Below are 22,707 nucleotides of genomic sequence, written 5' to 3' on the forward strand. Positions count from 1 at the left end.
AAGACTCGAAGGGGTACAGCTGCAGGGGTAAAGACTTGAAGGGGCACAGCTGCGGGGGGTAAAGACTCGAAGGGGTACAGCTGCGGGGGGTAAAGACTCGAAGGGGCACAGCTGCGGGGGGTAAAGACTCGAAGGGGCAGAGCTGCGGGGGGTGAAGACTTGAAGGGGCACAGCTGCAGGGGGTGAAGACTTGAAGGGGTACAGCTGCAGGGGGTAAAGACTTGAAGGGGTACAGCTGTAGGGGGTGAAGACTTGAAGGGGCACAGCTGCAGGGGGTGAAGACTTGAAGGGGTACAGCTGCAGGGGGTAAAGGCTTGAAGGGGTACAGCTGCAGGGGGTAAAGACTTGAAGGGGTACAGCTGCAGAGGGTAAAGGCTTGAAGGGGTACAGCTGCAGAGGTAAAGACTAGAAGGGGCACAGCTGCAGGGGGTAAAGACTTGAAGGGGCACAGCTGCAGGGGGTGAAGACTTGAAGGGGTACAGCTGCAGGGGGTAAAGACGTGAAGGGGTACAGCTGCAGGGGGTGAAGACGTGAAGGGGTAAAGTCTCGAGGGGGCACAGCTGTAGGGGGTAAAGACTCGTACAGCTGCAGGGGGTGAAGACTCGAAGGGGTACAGCTGCAGGGGGTGAAGACTTGAAGGGGTACAGCTGCAGGGGTGAAGACTTGAAGGGGTACAGCTGCAGAGGTGAAGACTTGAAGGGGTACAGCTGCAGGGGATTAAGACTTGAAGGGGTACAGCTGTAGGGGGTGAAGACTTGAAGGAGCACAGCTGCAGGGGGTGAAGACTTGAAGGGGTACAGCTGCAGGGGGTAAAGGCTTGAAGGGGTACAGCTGCAGGGGGTAAAGACTTGAAGGGGTACAGCTGCAGAGGGTAAAGGCTTGAAGGGGTACAGCTGCAGAGGTAAAGACTAGAAGGGGCACAGCTGCAGGGGGTAAAGACTTGAAGGGGCACAGCTGCAGGGGGTGAAGACTTGAAGGGGTACAGCTGCAGGGGGTGAAGACGTGAAGGGGTACAGTTGCAGGGGGTGAAGACATGAAGGGGTACAGTTGCAGGGGGTGAAGACTCGAAGGGGTACAGCTGCAGGGGGTGAAGACTCAAAGGGGCAGAGCTGCAGGGGGTGAAGACTCGAAGGGGTACAGCTGCAGGGGGTGAAGACTCGAAGGGGTACAGCTGCAGGGGGTGAAGACTTGAAGGGGTACAGCTGCAGAGGTGAAGACTTGAAGGGGTACAGCTGCAGGGGGTAAAGGCTCCAAGGGGCACAGCTGCAGGGGGTAAAGTCTCGAGGGGGCACAGCTGCAGGGGGTAAAGACTCGTACAGCTGCAGGGGTAAAGACTCGAAGGGGTACAGCTGCAGGGGGTGAAGACTTGAAGGGGTACAGCTGCAGGGGTGAAGACTTGAAGGGGTACAGCTGCAGAGGTGAAGACTTGAAGGGGTACAGCTGCAGGGGGTAAAGGCTCCAAGGGGCACAGCTGCAGGGGGTGAAGACTTGAAGGGGTACAGCTGCAGGGGGTAAAGGCTTGAAAGGGTACAGCTGCAGGGGGTAAAGACTTGAAGGGGTACAGCTGCAGAGGGTAAAGGCTTGAAGGGGTACAGCTGCAGAGGTAAAGACTAGAAGGGGCACAGCTGCAGGGGGTAAAGACTTGAAGGGGCACAGCTGCAGGGGGTGAAGACTTGAAGGGGCACAGCTGCAGGGGGTGAAGACTTGAAGGGGTACAGCTGCAGGGGGTAAAGACGTGAAGGGGTACAGCTGCAGGGGGTGAAGACGTGAAGGGGTAAAGTCTCGAGGGGGCACAGCTGTAGGGGGTAAAGACTCGTACAGCTGCAGGGGGTGAAGACTCGAAGGGGTACAGCTGCAGGGGGTGAAGACTTGAAGGGGTACAGCTGCAGGGGTGAAGACTTGAAGGGGTACAGCTGCAGAGGTGAAGACTTGAAGGGGTACAGCTGCAGGGGATTAAGACTTGAAGGGGTACAGCTGTAGGGGGTGAAGACTTGAAGGAGCACAGCTGCAGGGGGTGAAGACTTGAAGGGGTACAGCTGCAGGGGGTAAAGGCTTGAAGGGGTACAGCTGCGGGGGGTAAAGACTTGAAGGGGTACAGCTGCAGAGGGTAAAGGCTTGAAGGGGTACAGCTGCAGAGGTAAAGACTAGAAGGGGCACAGCTGCAGGGGGTAAAGACTTGAAGGGGCACAGCTGCAGGGGGTGAAGGCTTGAAGGGGTACAGCTGCAGGGGGTGAAGACTTGAAGGGGTACAGCTGCAGGGGGTGAAGACGTGAAGGGGTACAGTTGCAGGGGGTGAAGACGTGAAGGGGTACAGTTGCAGGGGGTGAAGACTCGAAGGGGTACAGCTGCAGGGGGTGAAGACTCAAAGGGGCAGAGCTGCAGGGGGTGAAGACTCGAAGGGGTACAGCTGCAGGGGGTGAAGACTCGAAGGGGTACAGCTGCAGGGGGTGAAGACTTGAAGGGGTACAGCTGCAGGGGTGAAGACTTGAAGGGGTACAGCTGCAGAGGTGAAGACTTGAAGGGGTACAGCTGCAGGGGGTAAAGGCTCCAAGGGGCACAGCTGCAGGGGGTAAAGACTCGTACAGCTGCAGGGGGTGAAGACTCGAAGGGGTACAGCTGCAGGGGGTGAAGACTTGAAGGGGTACAGCTGCAGGGGTGAAGACTTGAAGGGGTACAGCTGCAGAGGTGAAGACTTGAAGGGGTACAGCTGCAGGGGGTAAAGGCTCCAAGGGGCACAGCTGCAGGGGGTAAAGGCTCGAGGGGGCACAGCTGCAGGGGGTAAACACTCGAAGGGGCAAAGCTGCAGGGGGTAAAGACTCGAAGGGGTACAGTTGCAGGGGGTGAAGACTTGAAGGGGCACAGCTGCGGGGGTGAAGACTTGAAGGGGTACAGCTGCGGGGGGTAAAGACTTGAAGGGATACAGCTGTGGGGGGTAAAGACTTGAAGGGGTACAGCTGCGGGGTGGAGACTCGAAGGGGTACAGCTGCAGGGGGTAAAGACTCGAAGGGGTACAGCTGCGGGGGGTAAAGACTCGAAGGGGTATAGCTGCGGGGGGTTAAGACTCGAAGGGGTACAGCTGCCGGGGGTAAAGACTCGAAGGGGCACAGCTGCGGGGGATAAAGACTCGAAGGGGTACAGCTGCTGGGGGTAACGACTCGAAGGGGCACAGCTGCAGGAGGTAAAGACTTGAAGGGGCACAGCTGCAGGGGGTTCAAGACCTGAAGGGGCAGAGCTGCAGGGGGTTGAAGACTTGAAGGGGCAGAGCTGCAGGGGGTAAAGGCTCGAAGGGGTACAGCTGCGGGGGTAAAGACTCGAAGGGGCACAGCTGCAGGGGGTAAAGACTCGAGGGGGCACAGCTGCCGGGGGTAAAGACTCTAAGGGGCAAAGCTGCGGGGGAAAAGACTCGGAGGGGTACAGCTGCAGGGGGTGAAGACTCGAAGGGGCAAAGCTGCGGGGGGTAAAGACTCGGAGGGGTACAGCTGCAGGGGGTGAAGACTCGAAGGGGCACAGCTGCGGGGGTAAAGACTTGAAGGGGTACAGCTGCGGGGGGTAAAGACTTGAAGGGGTACAGCTGTAGGGGGTAAAGACTTGAAGGGGTACAGCTGTAGGGGGTAAAGACGTGAAGGGGTACAGTTGCAGGGGGTGAAGCCTTGAAGGGGTACAGCTGCAGAGGTGAAGACTCGAAGGGGTACAGCTGCAGGGGGTGAAGACTCGAAGGGGCAGAGCTGCAGGGGGTGAAGCCTCGAAGGGGTACAGCTGCAGGGGTGAAGACTAGATGGGGTACAGCTGCAGAGGTGAAGACTTGAAGGGGTACAGCTGCGGGGGTAAAGACTTCAAGGGGCACAGCTGCGGGGGGTAAAGACTCGAGGGGGCACAGCTGCAGGGTGTAAAGACTCGAAGGGTCAAAGCTGCAGGGGGTAAAGACTTGAAGGGGCAAAGCTGCAGGGGGTGAAGACTCGAAGGGGCACAGCTGCGGGGGTAAAGACTTGAAGGGGTACAGCTGCGGGGTAAAGACTTGAAGGGATACAGCTGCAGGGGGTAAAGACTTGAAGGGGTACAGCTGCAGGGGGGGAGACTCGAAGGGGCACAGCTGCAGGGGGTAAAGACTCGAAGGGGTACAGCTGCGGGGGGTAAAGGCTCGAAGGGGTACAGCTGCGGGGGGTAAAGACTTGAAGGGGCACAGCTGCAGGGGGTGAAGACCTGAAGGGGTACAGCTGCAGGGGTGAAGACTTGAAGGGTACAGCTGCAGGGGGTGAAGACTCGAAAGGGCAGAGCTGCAGGGGGTGAAGACTCGAAGGAGTACAGCTGCGGGGGGTAAAGACTTGAAGGGGTAGAGCTGCGGGGGGGGGTAAAGGCCTGAGGGGGCACAGCTGCGGGGGGTAAAGACTCGAAGGGGTACAGCTGCGGGGGGTAAAGAATCGAAGGGGCAGAGCTGCGGGGGTGAAGTCTTGAAGGGGTACAGCTGCAGAGGTGAAGACTTGAAGGGGTACAGCTGCGGGGGGTAAAGACTCGAAGGGGCAGAGCTGCGGGGGGTAAAGACTCGAAAGGGCACAGCTGCGGAGGGGTAAAGACTCGAAGGGGTTCAGCTGCGAGGGTAAAGACTCGAAGGGGCACAGCTGCGGGGGATAAAGACTTGAAGGGGTACAGCTGCGGGGGGTAAAGACTCGATGGGGTACAGCTGCCGGGGGTAAAGACTCGAAGGGGCACAGCTGCGGGGGTAAAGACTCAAAGGGGTACAGCTGCTGGGGGTAAAGACTTGAAGGGGCATAGCTGCAGGGGGTTGAAGACCTGAAGGGGCAGAGCTGCAGGGGGTAAAGGCTTGAAGGGGCAGAGCTGCGGGGGGTAAAGGCTTGAAGGAGTACAGCTGCGGAGGTAAAGACTCGAAGGGGCACAGCTGCAGGGGGTAAATACTCGAGGGGGCACAGCTGCGGGGGGTGAAGACTTGAACTCGAAGGGGTACAGCTGCAGGGGGTGAAGACTCGAAGGGGCACAGCTGCGGATGTAAAGACTTGAAGGGATACAGCTGCAGGGGGTGAAGACCTGAAGGGGTACCGCTGCAGGGGTGAAGACTCGAAGGGGTACAGCTGCAGAGGTGAAGACTCGAAGGGGTACAGCTGCAGGGGGTGAAGACTCGAAGGGGCAGAGCTGCAGGGGGTGAAGACTCGAAGGGGTACAGCTGCAGGGGTGAAGACTTGAAGGGGTACAGCTGCGGGGGATAAAAACTCGAAGGGGTACAGCTGTGGGGGTAAAGACTTGAAGGGGCAGAGCTGCGGGGGGCTAAAGACCTGAGGGGGCACATCTGTGGGGGGTAAAGACTCGAAGGGGTACAGCTGCGGGGGGTAAAGACTTGAAGGGGCACAGCTGCAGGGGGTGAAGTCTTGAAGGGGTACAGCTGCAGAGGTGAAGACTCGAAGGGATAGAGCTGCGGGGGGTAAAGACTCCAAAGGGGTTCAGCTGCGGGGGTAAAGACTTGAAGGGGCACAGCTGCAGGGGATAAAGACTTGAAAGGGCAGAGCTGCAGGGGGTGAAGACTCGAAGGGGTACAGCTGCAGGGGGTGAAGACTCGAAGGGGTACAGCTGCAGGGGGTAAAGACTTGAAGGGGCACAGCTGCTGGGGGTAAAGACTTGAAGGGGCATAGCTGCAGGGGGTTGAAGACCTGAAGGGGCAGAGCTGCAGAGGGTAAAGGCTTGAAGGGGCAGAGCTGCGGGGGGTAAAGGCTTGAAGGAGTACAGCTGCGGGGGTAAAGACTAGAAGGGGCACAGCTGCGGGGGGTAAAGACTCGAGGGGGCACAGCTGCGGGGGGTGAAGACTCGAACTCGAAGGGGTACAGCTGCAGGGGGTGAAGACTCAAAGGGGCACAGCTGCGGATGTAAAGACTTGAAGGGATACAGCTGCAGGGGGTGAAGACCTGAAGGGGTACAGCTGCAGGGGTGAAGACTCGAAGGGGTACAGCTGCAGAGGTGAAGACTCGAAGGGGTACAGCTGCAGGGGGTGAAGACTCGAAGGAGCAGAGCTGCAGGGGGTGAAGACTCGAAGGGGTACAGCTGCAGGGGTGAAGACTTGAAGGGGTACAGCTGTGGGGGGTAAAGACTCGAAGGGGTACAGATGTAGGGGGTAAAGACTTGAAGGGGCAGAGCTGCGGGGGGTAAAGACTTGAAGGGGCAGAGCTGCGGGGGGCTAAAGACCTGAGGGGGCACAGCTGTTGGGGGTAAAGACTCGAAGGGGTACAGCTGCGGGGGGTAAAGACTCGAAGGGGCACAGCTGCAGGGGGTGAAGTCTTGAAGGGGTTCAGCTGCGGGGGTAAAGACTCGAAGGGGCACAGCTGCAGGGGATAAAGACTCGAAAGGGCAGAGCTGCAGGGGGTGAAGACTCGAAGGGGTACAGCTGCAGGGGGTGAAGACTCGAAGGGGCACAGCTGCGGGGGTAAAGACTTGAAGGGGCACAGCTGCGGGGGGTAAAGGCCTGAAGGGGTACAGCTGCAGGGGGTAAAGACTTGAAGGGGTACAGCTGCGGGGGGTAAAGACTCGAAGGGGCACAGCTGCGGGGGGTAAAGACTCGAAGGGGCACAGCTGCAGGGGGTAAAGACTTGAAGGGGCACAGCTGCAGGGGGTTGAAGAACTGAAGGGGCAGAGCTGCAGGGGGCTGAAGAGTTGAAGGGGCAGAGCTGCGGGGGGTAAAGGCTTGAAGGGGCACAGCTGCGGGGGGTGAAGACTCGAAGGGGTACAGCTGCGGGGGGTGAAGACTCGAAGGGGTACAGCTGCGGGGGTAAAGACTCGAAGGGGTACAGCTGCAGGGTGTAAAGGCTTGAAGGGGTACAGCTGCAGGGGTGAAGACTTGAAGGGGTACAACTGCAGGGGGTAAAGGCTTGAAGGGGCACAGTTACAGGGGGTAAAGGCTTGAAGGGGCACAGCTGCAGGGGGTGAAGTCTTGAAGGGGTACAGCTGCAGGGAGTGAAGACGTGAAGGGGTACAGCTGCAGGGGGTAAAGACGTGAAGGGGTACAGCTGTAGGGGGTAAACACGTGAAGGGGTACAGCTGCAGGGGGTGAAGACTCGAAGGGGTACAGCTGCAGAGGTGAAGACTCGAAGGGGTACAGCTGCAGGGGGTGAAGACTCGAAGGGGTACAGCTGCAGGGGGTGAAGACACAAAGCGGTACAGCTGCAGGGGGTGAAGACTCAAAGGGGTACTGCTGCAGGGGTGAAGACTCGAAGGGGTACAGCTGCAGAGGGTAAAGACTCGAAGGGGCACAGCTGCAGGGGGTAAAGACTCGGAGGGAGCACAGCTGCAGGGGGTAAAGACTCGAAGGGGTACAGCTGCAGGGGGTGAAGACTCTAAGGGGCACAGCTGCGGGGGGTAAAGACTCGAAGGGGTACAGCTGCGGGGGGTAAAGACTTGAAGGGGTACAGCTGCGGGGGTAAAGACTTGAAGGGGCACAGCTGTGGGGGGTAAAGACTTGAAGGGGTACAGCTGCAGGGGTGGAGACTCGAAGGGGCACAGCTGCAGGGGGTAAAGACTCGAAGTGGTACAGCTGCAGGGGGTAAAGACTCAAAGGGGTACAGCTGCGGGGGGTAAAGACTCGAAGGGGTATAAAGACTCGAAGGGGTACAGCTGTTGGGGGTAAAGACTCGAAGGGGTACAGCTGCAGGGGGCAAAGACTTGAAGGGGCACAGCTGCGGGGGGTAAAGACCTGAAGGGGCACAGCTGCAGGGGGTGAAGGCTTGAAGGGGTACAGCTGCAGGGGGTGAAGACTTGAAGGGGTACAGCTGCAGGGGGTGAAGACGTGAAGGGGTACAGTTGCAGGGGGTGAAGACGTGAAGGGGTACAGTTGCAGGGGGTGAAGACTCGAAGGGGTACAGCTGCAGGGGGTGAAGACTCAAAGGGGCAGAGCTGCAGGGGGTGAAGACTCGAAGGGGTACAGCTGCAGGGGGTGAAGACTCGAAGGGGTACAGCTGCAGGGGGTGAAGACTTGAAGGGGTACAGCTGCAGGGGTGAAGACTTGAAGGGGTACAGCTGCAGAGGTGAAGACTTGAAGGGGTACAGCTGCAGGGGGTAAAGGCTCCAAGGGGCACAGCTGCAGGGGGTAAAGACTCGTACAGCTGCAGGGGGTGAAGACTCGAAGGGGTACAGCTGCAGGGGGTGAAGACTTGAAGGGGTACAGCTGCAGGGGTGAAGACTTGAAGGGGTACAGCTGCAGAGGTGAAGACTTGAAGGGGTACAGCTGCAGGGGGTAAAGGCTCCAAGGGGCACAGCTGCAGGGGGTAAAGGCTCGAGGGGGCACAGCTGCAGGGGGTAAAGACTCGAAGGGGCAAAGCTGCAGGGGGTAAAGACTCGAAGGGGTACAGTTGCAGGGGGTGAAGACTTGAAGGGGCACAGCTGCGGGGGTGAAGACTTGAAGGGGTACAGCTGCGGGGGGTAAAGACTTGAAGGGATACAGCTGTGGGGGGTAAAGACTTGAAGGGGTACAGCTGCGGGGTGGAGACTCGAAGGGGTACAGCTGCAGGGGGTAAAGACTCGAAGGGGTACAGCTGCGGGGGGTAAAGACTCGAAGGGGTATAGCTGCGGGGGGTTAAGACTCGAAGGGGTACAGCTGCCGGGGGTAAAGACTCAAAGGGGCACAGCTGCGGGGGATAAAGACTCGAAGGGGTACAGCTGCTGGGGGTAACGACTCGAAGGGGCACAGCTGCAGGAGATAAAGACTTGAAGGGGCACAGCTGCAGGGGGTTCAAGACCTGAAGGGGCAGAGCTGCAGGGGGTTGAAGACTTGAAGGGGCAGAGCTGCAGGGGGTAAAGGCTCGAAGGGGTACAGCTGCGGGGGTAAAGACTCGAAGGGGCACAGCTGCAGGGGGTAAAGACTCAAGGGGGCACAGCTGCCGGGGGTAAAGACTCTAAGGGGCAAAGCTGCGGGGGTAAAGACTCGGAGGGGTACAGCTGCAGGGGGTGAAGACTCAAAGGGGCAAAGCTGCGGGGGGTAAAGACTCGGAGGGGTACAGCTGCAGGGGGTGAAGACTCGAAGGGGCACAGCTGCGGGGGTAAAGACTTGAAGGGGTACAGCTGCGGGGGGTAAAGACTTGAAGGGGTACAGCTGTAGGGGGTAAAGACTTGAAGGGGTACAGCTGTAGGGGGTAAAGACGTGAAGGGGTACAGTTGCAGGGGGTGAAGACTTGAAGGGGTACAGCTGCAGAGGTGAAGACTCGAAGGGGTACAGCTGCAGGGGGTGAAGACTCGAAGGGGCAGAGCTGCAGGGGGTGAAGCCTCGAAGGGGTACAGCTGCAGGGGTGAAGACTAGATGGGGTACAGCTGCAGAGGTGAAGACTTGAAGGGGTACAGCTGCGGGGGTAAAGACTCCAAGGGGCACAGCTGCGGGGGGTAAAGACTCGAGGGGGCACAGCTGCAGGGTGTAAAGACTCGAAGGGGCAAAGCTGCAGGGGGTAAAGACTCGAAGGGGCAAAGCTGCAGGGGGTGAAGACTCGAAGGGACACAGCTGCGGGGGGTGAAGACTCGAAGGGGCACAGCTGCGGGGGTAAAGACTTGAAGGGGTACAGCTGCGGGGTAAAGACTTGAAGGGATACAGCTGCAGGGGGTAAAGACTTGAAGGGGTACAGCTGCAGGGGGGGAGACTCGAAGGGGCACAGCTGCAGGGGGTAAAGACTCGAAGGGGTACAGCTGCGGGGGGTAAAGACTCGAAGGGGTACAGCTGCGGGGGGTAAAGACTTGAAGGGGCACAGCTGCAGGGGGTGAAGACCTGAAGGGGTACAGCTGCAGGGGTGAAGACTTGAAGGGTACAGCTGCAGGGGGTGAAGACTCGAAAGGGCAGAGCTGCAGGGGGTGAAGACTCGAAGGGGTACAGCTGCGGGGGGTAAAGACTTGAAGGGGTAGAGCTGCGGGGGGTAAAGACCTGAGGGGGCACAGCTGCGGGGGGTAAAGACTCGAAGGGGTACAGCTGTGGGGGGTAAAGAATCGAAGGGGCAGAGCTGCGGGGGTGAAGTCTTGAAGGGGTACAGCTGCAGAGGTGAAGACTTGAAGGGGTACAGCTGCGGGGGGTAAAGACTCGAAGGGGCAGAGCTGCGGGGGGTAAAGACTCGAAAGGGCACAGCTGCGGAGGGGTAAAGACTCGAAGGGGTTCAGCTGCGAGGGTAAAGACTCGAAGGGGCACAGCTGCGGGGGGTAAAGACTTGAAGGGGTACAGCTGCGGGGGGTAAAGACTCGATGGGGTACAGCTGCCGGGGGTAAAGACTCGAAGGGGCACAGCTGCGGGGGTAAAGACTCAAAGGGGTACAGCTGCTGGGGGTAAAGACTTGAAGGGGCATAGCTGCAGGGGGTTGAAGACCTGAAGGGGCAGAGCTGCAGGGGGTAAAGGCTTGAAGGGGCAGAGCTGCGGGGGGTAAAGGCTTGAAGGAGTACAGCTGCGGAGGTAAAGACTCGAAGGGGCACAGCTGCAGGGGGTAAATACTCGAGGGGGCACAGCTGCGGGGGGTGAAGACTCGAACTCGAAGGGGTACAGCTGCAGGGGGTGAAGACTCGAAGGGGCACAGCTGCGGATGTAAAGACTTGAAGGGATACAGCTGCAGGGGGTGAAGACCTGAAGGGGTACCGCTGCAGGGGTGAAGAATCGAAGGGGTACAGCTGCAGAGGTGAAGACTCGAAGGGGTACAGCTGCAGGGGGTGAAGACTCGAAGGGGCAGAGCTGCAGGGGGTGAAGACTCGAAGGGGTACAGCTGCAGGGGTGAAGACTTGAAGGGGTACAGCTGCGGGGGATAAAAACTCGAAGGGGTACAGCTGTGGGGGTAAAGACTCGAAGGGGTACAGCTGTAGGGGGTAAAGACTTGAAGGGGCAGAGCTGCGGGGGGTAAAGACTTGAAGGGGCAGAGCTGCGGGGGGCTAAAGACCTGAGGGGGCACATCTGTGGGGGGTAAAGACTCGAAGGGGTACAGCTGCGGGGGGTAAAGACTTGAAGGGGCACAGCTGCAGGGGGTGAAGTCTTGAAGGGGTACAGCTGCAGAGGTGAAGACTCGAAGGGATAGAGCTGCGGGGGTAAAGACTCCAAAGGGGTTCAGCTGCGGGGGTAAAGACTTGAAGGGGCACAGCTGCAGGGGATAAAGACTCGAAAGGGCAGAGCTGCAGGGGGTGAAGACTCGAAGGGGTACAGCTGCAGGGGGTGAAGACTCGAAGAGGTACAGCTGCAGGGGGTGTAGACTCGAAGGAGCACAGCTGCGGGGGGTAAAGACTTGAAGGGGCACAGCTGCTGGGGGTAAAGACTTGAAGGGGCATAGCTGCAGGGGGTTGAAGACCTGAAGGGGCAGAGCTGCAGAGGGTAAAGGCTTGAAGGGGCAGAGCTGCGGGGGGTAAAGGCTTGAAGGAGTACAGCTGCGGGGGTAAAGACTAGAAGGGGCACAGCTGCGGGGGGTAAAGACTCGAGGGGGCACAGCTGCGGGGGGTGAAGACTCGAACTCGAAGGGGTACAGCTGCAGGGGGTGAAGTCTCAAAGGGGCACAGCTGCGGATGTAAAGACTTGAAGGGATACAGCTGCGGGGGGCTAAAGACCTGAGGGGGCACAGCTGTGGGGGGTAAAGACTCGAAGGGGTACAGCTGCGGGGGGTAAAGACTCGAAGGGGCACAGCTGCAGGGGGTGAAGTCTTGAAGGGGTTCAGCTGCGGGGGTAAAGACTCGAAGGGGCACAGCTGCAGGGGATAAAGACTCGAAAGGGCAGAGCTGCAGGGGGTGAAGACTCGAAGGGGTACAGCTGCAGGGGGTGAAGACTCGAAGGGGCACAGCTGCGGGGTGTAAAGACTTGAAGGGGCACAGCTGCGGGGGGTAAAGGCCTGAAGGGGTACAGCTGCAGGGGGTAAAGACTTGAAGGGGTACAGCTGCGGGGGGTAAAGACTCGAAGGGGCACAGCTGCGGGGGGTAAAGACTCGAAGGGGCACAGCTGCAGGGGGTAAAGACTTGAAGGGGCACAGCTGCAGGGGGTTGAAGAACTGAAGGGGCAGAGCTGCAGGGGGCTGAAGAGTTGAAGGGGCAGAGTTGCGGGGGGTAAAGGCTTGAAGGGGCACAGCTGCGGGGGGTGAAGACTCGAAGGGGTACAGCTGCGGGGGGTGAAGACTCGAAGGGGTACAGCTGCGGGGGTAAAGACTCGAAGGGGTACAGCTGCAGGGTGTAAAGGCTTGAAGGGGTACAGCTGCAGGGTGTAAAGGCTTGAAGGGGTACAGCTGCAGGGGTGAAGACTTGAAGGGGTACAACTGCAGGGGGTAAAGGCTTGAAGGGGCACAGTTACAGGGGGTAAAGGCTTGAAGGGGCACAGCTGCAGGGGGTGAAGTCTTGAAGGGGTACAGCTGCAGGGAGTGAAGACGTGAAGGGGTACAGCTGCAGGGGGTAAAGACGTGAAGGGGTACAGCTGTAGGGGGTAAACACGTGAAGGGGTACAGCTGCAGGGGGTGAAGACTCGAAGGGGTACAGCTGCAGAGGTGAAGACTCGAAGGGGTACAGCTGCAGGGGGTGAAGACTTGAAGGGGTACAGCTGCAGGGGGTGAAGACACAAAGCGGTACAGCTGCAGGGGGTGAAGACTCAAAGGGGTACTGCTGCAGGGGTGAAGACTCGAAGGGGTACAGCTGCAGAGGGTAAAGACTCGAAGGGGCACAGCTGCAGGGGGTAAAGACTCGGAGGGAGCACAGCTGCAGGGGGTAAAGACTCGAAGGGGTACAGCTGCAGGGGGTGAAGACTCTAAGGGGCACAGCTGCGGGGGGTAAAGACTCGAAGGGGTACAGCTGCGGGGGGTAAAGACTTGAAGGGGTACAGCTGCGGGGGTAAAGACTTGAAGGGGCACAGCTGTGGGGGGTAAAGACTTGAAGGGGTACAGCTGCAGGGGTGGAGACTCGAAGGGGCACAGCTGCAGGGGGTAAAGACTCGAAGTGGTACAGCTGCAGGGGGTAAAGACTCAAAGGGGTACAGCTGCGGGGGGTAAAGACTCGAAGGGGTATAAAGACTCGAAGGGGTACAGCTGTTGGGGGTAAAGACTCGAAGGGGTACAGCTGCAGGGGGCAAAGACTTGAAGGGGCACAGCTGCGGGGGGTAAAGACCTGAAGGGGTACAGCTGCAGGGGGTAAAGACTTGAAGGGGTACAGCTGCGGGGGGTAAAGACTTGAAGGGGTACAGCTGCGGGGGGTAAAGACTCGAGGGGGCACAGCTGCGGGGGGTAAAGACTCGAAGGGGTACAGCTGCGGGGGGTAAAGACTCGAAGGGGCAGAGCTGCGGGGGGTGAAGACTTGAAGGGGTACAGCTGCAGGGGGTGAAGACTTGAAGGGGTACAGCTGCGGGGGGGTAAAGACTCGGAAGGGGCACAGCTGCGGGGGGTAAAGACTCGAAGGGGCACAGCTGCGGGGGTAAAGACTTGAAGGGGCACAGCTGTGGGGGGTAAAGACTTGAAGGGGTACAGCTGCAGGGGTGGAGACTCGAAGGGGCACAGCTGCAGGGGGTAAAGACTCGAAGTGGTACAGCTGCAGGGGGTAAAGACTCAAAGGGGTACAGCTGCGGGGGGTAAAGACTCGAAGGGGTATAAAGACTCGAAGGGGTACAGCTGTTGGGGGTAAAGACTCGAAGGGGTACAGCTGCAGGGTGCAAAGACTTGAAGGGGTACAGCTGCAGGGGGTAAAGACTTGAAGGGGTACAGCTGCGGGGGGTAAAGACCTGAAGGGGTACAGCTGCAGGGGGTAAAGACTCGAAGGGGTACAGCTGCAGAGGTGAAGACTCGAAGGGGTACAGCTGCAGGGGGTGAAGACTCGAAGGGGCAGAGCTGCAGGGGGTGAAGACTCGAAGGGGTACAGCTGCAGGGGTGAAGACTTGAAGGGGTACAGCTGCGGGGGATAAAAACTCGAAGGGGTACAGCTGTGGGGGTAAAGACTCGAAGGGGTACAGCTGTAGGGGGTAAAGACTTGAAGGGGCAGAGCTGCGGGGGGTAAAGACTTGAAGGGGCAGAGCTGCGGGGGGCTAAAGACCTGAGGGGGCACATCTGTGGGGGGTAAAGACTCGAAGGGGTACAGCTGCGGGGGGTAAAGACTTGAAGGGGCACAGCTGCAGGGGGTGAAGTCTTGAAGGGGTACAGCTGCAGAGGTGAAGACTCGAAGGGATAGAGCTGCGGGGGGTAAAGACTCCAAAGGGGTTCAGCTGCGGGGGTAAAGACTTGAAGGGGCACAGCTGCAGGGGATAAAGACTCGAAAGGGCAGAGCTGCAGGGGGTGAAGACTCGAAGGGGTACAGCTGCAGGGGGTGAAGACTCGAAGGGGTACAGCTGCAGGGGGTGTAGACTCGAAGGAGCACAGCTGCGGGGGGTAAAGACTTGAAGGGGCACAGCTGCTGGGGGTAAAGACTTGAAGGGGCATAGCTGCAGGGGGTTGAAGACCTGAAGGGGCAGAGCTGCAGAGGGTAAAGGCTTGAAGGGGCAGAGCTGCGGGGGGTAAAGGCTTGAAGGAGTACAGCTGCGGGGGTAAAGACTAGAAGGGGCACAGCTGCGGGGGGTAAAGACTCGAGGGGGCACAGCTGCGGGGGGTGAAGACTCGAACTCGAAGGGGTACAGCTGCAGGGGGTGAAGACTCAAAGGGGCACAGCTGCGGATGTAAAGACTTGAAGGGATACAGCTGCAGGGGGTGAAGACCTGAAGGGGTACAGCTGCAGGGGTGAAGACTCGAAGGGGTACAGCTGCAGAGGTGAAGACTCGAAGGGGTACAGCTGCAGGGGGTGAAGACTCGAAGGGGCAGAGCTGCAGGGGGTGAAGACTCGAAGGGGTACAGCTGCAGGGGTGAAGACTTGAAGGGGTATAGCTGTGGGGGGTAAAGACTCGAAGGGGTACAGATGTAGGGGGTAAAGACTTGAAGGGGCAGAGCTGCGGGAGTAAAGACTTGAAGGGGCAGAGCTGCGGGGGGCTAAAGACCTGAGGGGGCACAGCTGTGGGGGGTAAAGACTCGAAGGGGTACAGCTGCGGGGGGTAAAGACTCGAAGGGGCACAGCTGCAGGGGGTGAAGTCTTGAAGGGGTTCAGCTGCGGGGGTAAAGACTCGAAGGGGGGTAAAGACTCGAAGGGGCACAGCTGCAGGGGATAAAGACTCGAAAGGGCAGAGCTGCAGGGGGTGAAGACTCGAAGGGGTACAGCTGCAGGGGGTGAAGACTCGAAGGGGCACAGCTGCGGGGGTAAAGACTTGAAGGGGCACAGCTGCGGGGGGTAAAGGCCTGAAGGGGTACAGCTGCAGGGGGTAAAGACTTGAAGGGGTACAGCTGCGGGGGGTAAAGACTCGAAGGGGCACAGCTGCGGGGGGTAAAGACTCAAAGGGGCACAGCTGCAGGGGGTAAAGACTTGAAGGGGCACAGCTGCAGGGGGTTGAAGAACTGAAGGGGCAGAGCTGCAGGGGGCTGAAGAGTTGAAGGGGCAGAGCTGCGGGGGGTAAAGGCTTGAAGGGGCACAGCTGCGGGGGGTGAAGACTCGAAGGGGTACAGCTGCGGGGGGTGAAGACTCGAAGGGGTACAGCTGCGGGGGTAAAGACTCGAAGGGGTACAGCTGCAGGGTGTAAAGGCTTGAAGGGGTACAGCTGCAGGGGTGAAGACTTGAAGGGGTACAACTGCAGGGGGTAAAGGCTTGAAGGGGCACAGTTACAGGGGGTAAAGGCTTGAAGGGGCACAGCTGCAGGGGGTGAAGTCTTGAAGGGGTACAGCTGCAGGGAGTGAAGACGTGAAGGGGTACAGCTGCAGGGGGTAAAGACGTGAAGGGGTACAGCTGTAGGGGGTAAACACGTGAAGGGGTACAGCTGCAGGGGGTGAAGACTCGAAGGGGTACAGCTGCAGAGGTGAAGACTCGAAGGGGTACAGCTGCAGGGGGTGAAGACTCGAAGGGGTACAGCTGCAGGGGGTGAAGACACAAAGCGGTACAGCTGCAGGGGGTGAAGACTCAAAGGGGTACTGCTGCAGGGGTGAAGACTCGAAGGGGTACAGCTGCAGAGGGTAAAGACTCGAAGGGGCATAGCTGCAGGGGGTAAAGACTCGGAGGGAGCACAGCTGCAGGGGGTAAAGACTCGAAGGGGTACAGCTGCAGGGGGTGAAGACTCTAAGGGGCACAGCTGCGGGGGGTAAAGACTCGAAGGGGTACAGCTGCGGGGGGTAAAGACTTGAAGGGGTACAGCTGCGGGGGTAAAGACTTGAAGGGGCACAGCTGTGGGGGGTAAAGACTTGAAGGGGTACAGCTGCAGGGGTGGAGACTCGAAGGGGCACAGCTGCAGGGGGTAAAGACTCGAAGTGGTACAGCTGCAGGGGGTAAAGACTCAAAGGGGTACAGCTGCGGGGGGTAAAGACTCGAAGGGGTATAAAGACTCGAAGGGGTACAGCTGTTGGGGGTAAAGACTCGAAGGGGTACAGCTGCAGGGGGCAAAGACTTGAAGGGGCACAGCTGCGGGGGGTAAAGATCTGAAGGGGTACAGCTGCAGGGGGTAAAGACTTGAAGGGGTACAGCTGCGGGGGGTAAAGACTTGAAGGGGTACAGCTGCGGGGGGTAAAGACTCGAGGGGGCACAGCTGCGGGGGGGTAAAGACTCGAAGGGGTACAGCTGCGGGGGGTAAAGACTCGAAGGGGCAGAGCTGCGGGGGGTGAAGACTTGAAGGGGTACAGCTGCAGGGGGTGAAGACTTGAAGGGGTACAGCTGCGGGGGGGTAAAGACTCGGAAGGGGCACAGCTGCGGGGGGTAAAGACTCGAAGGGGCACAGCTGCGGGGGTAAAGACTTGAAGGGGCACAGCTGTGGGGGGTAAAGACTTGAAGGGGTACAGCTGCAGGGGTGGAGACTCGAAGGGGCACAGCTGCAGGGGGTAAAGACTCGAAGTGGTACAGCTGCAGGGGGTAAAGACTCAAAGGGGTACAGCTGCGGGGGGTAAAGACTCGAAGGGGTACAGCTGTTGGGGGTAAAGACTCGAAGGGGTACAACTGCAGGGGGCAAAGACTTGAAGGGGCACAGCTGCGGGGGGTAAAGACCTGAAGGGGCACACCTGCGGGGGGTAAAGACCTGAAGGGGTACAGCTGCAGGGGGTAAAGACTTGAAGGGGTACAGCTGCGGGGGGTGAAGACTCGAAGGGGCACAGCTGCGGGGGGTAAAGGCTTGAAGGGGTAAAGGCTTGAAGGGGTACAGCTGCAAGGGGTGAGCGAGGGAACCTCCGTGTCCACCCTACGAAGCAAGGTGCAAAAATCCTAACTCTACAAAGCTATTTCCTTGACAAAAACGTACATTGTTTTAGCAACAAACTTGAGGCCTTTCAAGCCCTCCAAGTGACTCTGTTCACAGTTAGTTCAAAAGTACCCACCCCCTGTGCGTCAGCAGTTCAGTTTTTGCAGACAGAGCAGATAAGGAAGCATGTGGGTGGAACAGATAAACAGCAGATCCCCCTCCCTCCCCCCCCCAGAACTCAAGACCCCCTTGGGCCGCCTTTTCTGCCGCCTAGGGGACCAGGGCACTGGAATCCATGCGCCATCTTGTAAGACATGCACCCCTCTAAGGGTGCACATCTGCCTTGGGAGGTGAACGTCCAGGCTCCCTAAAGCATGCCACCAGGAGGAAACAGTCCTCTGAGGGGAGCGGCGATCGGCGGTTACTTCACATCCTCTCTTGGCTACACTACTGAACAAGCATTGGCAAAGACAATAGGTCTCGACTCTCACTTTCTTTACCTGATTATTTTGGCTTTGCCAATGCTTTTTGCTGATGCTGTCGCACATCGGCAAAAAGGGGAAACGAGAAAAGAATGCTTGTTTTCTAAAGTGGAGCAACATATGTAAAAGAAAACAAAATCTTCAGTGTGATGACGTAAACGCAAGCATGTATGGCGATACAGGATGTAAGACCTGCACATGGCTGAAGGGATACACCCTCCCTCCATTCACATGCACAGGCAGGAGCTTCTTACAGCGGCTTAAAGCACAAGAGACATGTTGGAGGGTCTCTAGTGACAGCGGCTCCTTTCAAAGGCCGCCCAGGTGCAGTCACGGAGGGATCACGGCCCCTCACAGGCCACGAGACGAGCAGGCACATCACCCCGGTGCTCCGGCTTCAAGACTGCTTGCATCCCCCACAAAGCCATTCACACCTCCTCCCGGCGCTACCCGGCCACAAACCCAAGGTACCGGGGGCTGAGACCTCCACGAAATGCCGAACATCTGCTGCTCGAACCGCCCAGCTTCAAGACTCAGGGCGCTATCCTTCCCAGGTGACGCAGCCAGAATCGGGAAGGAGTTTCCACCAAACCTTCCACCATCTCTTTCCGGATCTTGAGAAAGCATCTTCAAACTCTGCTCTTCCAAAGACATTCTTCTCAGTAGTACTCCTGGTCGGTGCCCCCACCAGACACACGGCCCACAGTACAGCGGGACCGAGACTGTTGCACGACGCCCCCAGAGCTGTAATGACCTTTCGCTTCGACTTAGTACATATGTATTATTTACACCTATAGAACCCTAATGGTTTTATGCTGTCCACCACTATGTATTTTTTTAAATGTAAGTTGTAAATAAGTAACTCTCACCAGGAGCAACTGTGGTAGTCATGTAACTTTCTTTCGTTGTATTTGTATTGTAAAGTGCTCTGACACCCCCAGGTAAGGTCCGCGCTACATAAAAAGGCATATATAAATAAATAAATTCACAATGACATTTAAGGTACAAACATGCAGCCCTATCTATGGGGCCTCACCAGGATTCAGGTCGGCAGGAAGTAACAGTTTGCATGCATGAGCGTCCGCAGAAATGTTTTCAGTGGGGGGCACCCGCCGTGACCCACCCGCCCGCCACGCTCCCGGTGTGCTGTGACCCGTCCGCCACGCTCCCGGCGTACCGTGACCCACCCGCCCGCCACGCTCCCGGCGTGCTGTGACCCGTCCGCCACGCTCCCGGCGTACCGTGACCCACCCGCCCGCCACGCTCCCGGCGTGCTGTGACCCGTCCGCCACGCTCCCGGTGTGCTGTGACCCGTCCGCCACGCTCCCGGTGTGCTGTGACCCGTCCGCCACGCTCCCGGTGTGCTGTGACCCGTCCGCCACGCTCCCGGCGTACCGTGACCCACCCGCCCGCCACGCTCCCGGCGTGCTGTGACCCGTCCGCCACGCTCCCTGCGTGCTGTGACCCGTCCGCCACGCTCCCGGCATACCGTGACCCGTCCACCACGCTCCCGGTGTGCTGTGACCCGTCCGCCACGCTCCCGGCGTACCGTGACCCACCCGCCCGCCACGCTCCCGGCGTGCTGTGACCCGTCCGCCACGCTCCCGGCGTACCGTGACCCACCCGCCCGCCACGCTCCCGGCGTGCTGTGACCCGTCCGCCACGCTCCCGGTGTGCTGTGACCCGTCCGCCACGCTCCCGGTGTGCTGTGACCCGTCCGCCACGCTCCCGGTGTGCTGTGACCCGTCCGCCACGCTCCCGGCGTACCGTGACCCACCCGCCCGCCACGCTCCCGGCGTGCTGTGACCCGTCCGCCACGCTCCCTGCGTGCTGTGACCCGTCCGCCACGCTCCCGGCATACCGTGACCCGTCCGCCACGCTCCCGGTGTGCTGTGACCCACCCGCCACGCTCCCGGCGTGCTGTGACCCGCCCGCCACGCTCCCGGCGTGCTGTGACCCGCCCGCCACGCTCCCGGCGTACTGTGACCCGTCCGCCACGCTCCCGGCGTGCTGTGACCCGCCCGCCACGCTCCCGGCGTGCCGTGACCCGCCCGCCACGCTCCCGGTGTGCCGTGACCCGCCCGCCACGCTCCCGGCGTACTGTGACCCGCCCGCCATGCTCCCGGCGTACTGTGACCCGCCCGGCATGCTCCCGGCGTACTGTGACCCGCCCGCCACGCTCCCGGTGTGCCGTGACCCGCCCGCCACGCTCCCGGTGTGCCGTGACCCGCTCGCCACGCTCCCGGTGTGCCGTGACCCGCCCGCCACGCTCCCGGTGTGCCGTGACCCGCCCGCCATGCTCCCGGCGTACTGTGACCCGCCCGCCACGCTCCCGGCGTGCCGTGACCCGCCTGCCACGCTCCCGGTGTGCCGTGACCCGCCCGCCACGCTCCCGGTGTGCCGTGACCCGCCCGCCATGCTCCCGGCGTACTGTGACCCGCCCGCCACGCTCCCGGTGTGCCGTGACCCGCTCGCCATGCTCCCTGTGTGCCGTGACCCACCCGCCACGCTCCCGGTGTGCCGTGACCCGCCCGCCACGCTCCCGGCATGCCGTGACCCGCCCGCCACGCTCCCGGCGTACTGTGACCTGCTCGCCATGCTCCCGGCGTGCCGTGACCCGCCCGCCACGCTCCCGGCGTGCCGTGACCCGCCCGCCATGCTCCCGGCGTACTGTGACCCGTCCGCCATGCTCCCGGCGTGCTGTGACCCGCTCGCCATGCTCCCGGCGTGCTGTGACCCGCCCGCCATGCTCCCGGCGTGCTGTGACCCGTCCGCCATGCTCCCGTCGTGCTGTGACCAGTCCGCCATGCTCCCGGCGTGCTGTGACCCGTCCGCCATGCTCCCGGCGTACTGTGACCCGTCCGCCATGCTCCCGGCGTACTGTGACCCGCCCGCCACGCTCCCGGCGTGCCGTGACCCGCCCGCCACGCTCCCGGCGTGCCGTGACCCGCCCGCCATGCTCCCGGCGTACTGTGACCCGCTCGCCATGCTCCCGGCGTGCTCTGACCCGACGGCTATGCTCCCGGCGTACTGTGACCCGTCCGCCATGCTCCCGGCGTACTGTGACCCGCTCGCCATGCTCCCGGCGTGCCGTGACCCGCCCGCCACGCTCCCGGTGTGCCGTGACCCGCCCGCCACGCTCCCGGTGTGCCGTGACCCGCTCGCCATGCTCCCGGCGTGCCGTGACCCGCCCGCCACGCTCCCGGTGTGCCGTGACCCGCCCGCCACGCTCCCGTCCGCCACGCTCCCGGCGTGCCGTGACCCGCCCGCCACGCTCCCTGTGTGCCGTGACCCGCCCGCCATGCTCCCGGTGTGCCGTGACCCGCCCGCCACGCTCCCGGCGTGCCGTGACCCGCCCGCCACGCTCCCGGCGTACTGTGACCTGCTCGCCATGCTCCCGGCGTGCCGTGACCCGCCCGCCATGCTCCCGGCGTGCCGTGACCCGCTCGCCATGCTCCCGGCGTGCTGTGACCCGCCTGCCATGCTCCCGGCGTGCTGTGACCCGTCCGCCATGCTCCCGGCGTGCTGTGACCCGTCCGCCATGCTCCCGGCGTGCTGTGACCCGTCCGCCATGCTCCCGGCGTGCTGTGACTCGTCCGCCATGCTCCCGGCGTACTGTGACCCGTCCGCCATGCTCCCGGCGTACTGTGACCCGCCCGCCACGCTCCCGGCGTGCCGTGACCCGCCCGCCACGCTCCCGGCGTGCCGTGACCCGCCCGCCACGCTCCCGGCGTGCCGTGACCCGCCCGCCACGCTCCCGGCGTGCCGTGACCCGCCCGCCATGCTCCCGGCGTACTGTGACCCGCTCGCCATGCTCCCGGCGTGCTCTGACCCGACGGCTATGCTCCCGGCGTACTGTGACCCGTCCGCCATGCTCCCGGCGTACTGTGACCCGCTCGCCATGCTCCCGGCGTGCTGTGACCCGACGGCTATGCTCCGGGCATACTGTGACCCGCTCGCCATGCTCCCGGCATACTGTGACCCGCTCGCCATGCTCCCGGCGTACTGTGACCCGTCCGCCATGCTCCCGGCGTGCTGTGACCCGCCCGCCATGCTCCCGGCGTGCTGTGACCCGCTCGCCATGCTCCCGGCGTGCTGTGACCCGACGGCTATGCTCCCGGCATACTGTGACCCGTCCGCCATGCTCCCGGCATCCCGGACTGTTTCTAGTGGCGGTCGTTGCTGTACTAGTGCAGGCAGCGTAACACTACGGCGGCTGTGGTGCTATGCTGCATTGTTAGCCTGCACACCAGGCTGTACCTAAACCTGGGGGCAAGCACCCTGACCCCTCGCCCCCTCCTGCGGACACCCATGTTTGCGTGCTTAAACTGTGAAGTTGTACTTTGGGGGAAAAACAAGGCAAGCTCTAATTTCGGGGCCCAACAAATCCTCACCCCAATCTCCGCTTAACATAGTTAACGGTGCAGTCCTAGAAGGCGCGGGCCCTGCGGCAGAAGTTACACTGCGGCTGCGCAGGTACAACACCGTCAGAGCAGCAGAGACGACGGCTGCTACGGTGATGACTTACATGTGGCTTTGTGCAGTGCTTTAAAAGCAACTATAGAAGTGCAGGTACTCTCCCATTAAATGTACTGCAGCAGTGCTGCCAAGTGCAGGTACTCTCCCATTAAATCTACTGCAGCAGTTCTGCCAAGTGCAGGTACTCTCCCATTAAATCTACTGCAGCAGTGCTGCCAAGTGCAGGTACTCTCCCATTAAATCTACTGCAGCAGTGCTGCCAAGTGCAGGTACTCTCCCATTAAATCTACTGCATCAGTGCTGCCAAGTGCAGGTACTCTCCAATTAAATGTACTGCAGCAGTGCTGAGAAGTGCAGGTTCTCTCCCATTAAATCTACTGCAGCAGTGCTGCCAAGTGCAGGTACTCTCCAATTAAATGTACTGCAGCAGTGCTGAGAAGTGCAGGTACTCTCCCATTATATGAATTGCCGCGATGCTGAGAAGTGCAGGTACTCTCCCCTTGAATGTACTGCAGCAGTGCTGAGAAGTGCAGGTACTCTCCCGTTAAATGTACTGCA

General features: G+C 60.5%; 1 protein-coding gene across 2 annotated transcripts in view; it reads right to left on the reverse strand.

Annotated features, from left to right (window-relative positions):
* The window catches only part of SLC43A1 (solute carrier family 43 member 1), a 278,331-nt gene that overhangs the window by 187,233 nt on the left and 68,391 nt on the right, over positions 1–22,707 (reverse strand). The window lies entirely within an intron of this gene.

Source organism: Pleurodeles waltl, chromosome 4_2, assembly GCF_031143425.1.
Source record: "Pleurodeles waltl isolate 20211129_DDA chromosome 4_2, aPleWal1.hap1.20221129, whole genome shotgun sequence".
NCBI lineage: Eukaryota > Metazoa > Chordata > Amphibia > Caudata > Salamandridae > Pleurodeles > Pleurodeles waltl.